Source organism: Chiloscyllium punctatum, unplaced genomic scaffold, assembly GCF_047496795.1.
Source record: "Chiloscyllium punctatum isolate Juve2018m unplaced genomic scaffold, sChiPun1.3 scaffold_1643, whole genome shotgun sequence".
NCBI lineage: Eukaryota > Metazoa > Chordata > Chondrichthyes > Orectolobiformes > Hemiscylliidae > Chiloscyllium > Chiloscyllium punctatum.
Window position 1 is genome coordinate 5,001 of NW_027311377.1, and position 2,500 is coordinate 7,500.

General features: G+C 67.1%; 1 non-coding gene across 1 annotated transcript; it reads right to left on the reverse strand.

The window, feature by feature from the left end:
• Positions 1 to 1,347: 1,347 nt before the first annotated feature.
• Positions 1,348 to 1,501, reverse strand: LOC140475429 (5.8S ribosomal RNA). Its single transcript, XR_011959965.1, has one exon. It is a non-coding gene; the product is annotated as a 5.8S ribosomal RNA (ribosomal RNA).
• Between the last annotated feature and the right edge of the window lie 999 nt (positions 1,502 to 2,500).

The window sequence follows — 2,500 nt, forward strand, 5'->3', positions numbered from 1 at the left end:
CCAGCGATGGTGTCGACGAGTGGCCGCCCCTGCCGCCTCCAGCGCCGCCGCGTCCACGCGCGGGGACGTGCTCGGCGCAATTCCACGGGACCGGAGACCCTCCCCCGTCCACGGCGGGAGGCGAAACTCGGAAGTGCCGGCTGCTTACTCGAGCGGAAGGGTCAGCCTGATTCCTGCCTTGCCGGAGGCCCGGTCGCGGGGGTGACGACCCGCCGCCCGGGACGTGCGAGGCACCAGCAGACAGAGACTGCCCGACGGTCAGAGAGAGGGAGAGAGGAGTGCCGAGGCTCAAGTGGCGAACGGTCGCGCAGGCACGCCACGCACATCGATCGCCAGCCGCGGAACGGCACGGCCTTCAGTGGGGCCGGCGGGCGACGCCGCTCCTGAACCCAGCGGCCCCGAGCCGGACGAGTTGAGGAAGGCACGCCGACGGTGACAGGGTACGGAAGACACAGCGGTGGCCTTCTGGCGACTTGGCCCCCGACAGCCCGACGTTCCGCCGTCCTCCCGATGGCCAGGAGGACCGTGCGGGGGTCGGCCGACGGCGTGGTAGGTGTGCCTGCACGGTGACGGAGCACACACCACGCCCGCCAACCCCTCCGTACCTCCCGAGACCGGTGGCAGGACGGAGCGGAAAACGTGCGGACTGAACGGGAGAGCCAAGAGCCAGCGATCCACGCGCGTGCGACCGTCCAAGTCACAGCGTTCGACGAAAACCTCCTCCCTCGGCCAGGCACTCGGCGCCAGCAGGGGAGACAGGATCAGACGCCCCGCCGGCCACTTAAGGCCGAGGACGAACCACGAGACGGGCGGCTGCAGCAGCGGGCGGCCTGCAGCTCCCAGCACTCTCAATCGATCAACCATCGAGTCGGGTCAGCGTGTCAAACCGGCGAGCTCCACGGTCAGGCCGGCGGCGCACCAGCACCGGACCTCCGCGGCTCCCTTCACTCTTTCCACTGCCAGCCAACCGAGAGACGGACCCAATGCGGACGTGCAGAGCTTAGGCAGACCCCCCACTGGAGGCTCAACACTTCGTGGCAGCTCCGTGTCCCAGAGACCAGGAGGGTTGGCACACACACACAGTGTGAACCACCGACAGCCATTCTGGGACCGGTGACAGCCGTGCTGGCCCCACTGCCACGACACAGACGGACGCCAGGCCGCGCTCCCCGGCGGGGGGATGGCGTCGAGCCTGACGAACGGAATGTGCAGGGTGGGGGGGAAAGGCCAAGCGCTCCGACGCCGGAGGGCTCCGGAGTCTGAACTTAGGGGGACAAAGAGGACGGGTCCTCTGCGACACCCCAGCCGCGCTCTCGCCAGCCAAGGCGAGTGCGATTGATTGCCAAACGACCCTCAGACAGGCGTGGCCCCGGGAAGAACCCGGGGCCGCAAAGTGCGTTCAAAGTGTCGATGATCAATGTGTCCTGCAATTCACATTAATTCTCGCAGCTAGCTGCGTTCGTCATCGACGCACGAGCCGAGTGATCCACCGTCAAGAGTTGTCTGAGTTTGTTTTAGGTCTCTCCCTCGCCAGAGGAAAGCGACCCGGACCGCACATACGCTCCCCACCTTGAGCTACAGCCACCTGCACGCCGGCGTGCGGGCGGAGCAGGGTGGCGTGAAGCGATGGGGAGCACCATCCTGGTGCGGCCCGCAGAAACATACGTCTATTGGGGGGAGGAGGACAGGGCGCCCAAGAGGCGATGCGTGCCCCAACGCACCGCAGCGACGGAGGCAGGATCACCGCCACCATGTCGCCCGCCTAGTATCACGAGGCGTGCAGCAGCTTTGCCCTAGGAAAAGCAGAGGCGGGAACGGGCACCGGCCATCGGTTCGGCAGCGTCACTGACGCGTGCACGTGGCGGCGTGTCGGCGAGCGGACTTCCTGCGAGGAGGCGGGGGCGGCACTCGCCCGAGCAGACGCCCGCCCGGCCCAGCCACCGCCGAGGTGGACTGGGAGTCGCGGCAACGGCTCGTCATACTCGTTCCCACACTCACAGCGCAGCTTGCCCGCAAGCCACCGACCACCGATCGACGCCAGGCGCCCCGACCGAGAGCGGGATCGCTCGTTCGCCCTGCTGGCAGTTCGCTGGGGATCACTACTGCACGGAGCTCGGAGACCGACGGGCGGCAACTCGAGAGTCTTTAAACCACCACCCCCATCCCGCAAGTGCAAAGAGGCTGTATACGCACAGACGGGTGAGGGGAATAGGTACCCCGTCGGGTTTGAAGGGAGCGTGACTAGATAGCAACGATGTAAACCCAGCCGATTTGGGAGCGAAAGACCGGCGCCTGCATCACCGGCTTCGTTTCCCGTGGCTGGAGAGTACACCGAAACCCTCCGTCTGTCGCGAGCTCCCGACGACGCGGTGCCGCCAAGCAGCAGGGCCGGACCTGGTGTGGCTCCCCTCGTCGATCACAGACCGGTCGGCACTACTGACGAGACGGTGGAACGGGCTTCGCCCCTTGTGACGAAGGGTGATGCGAACCCGCCCGCCCG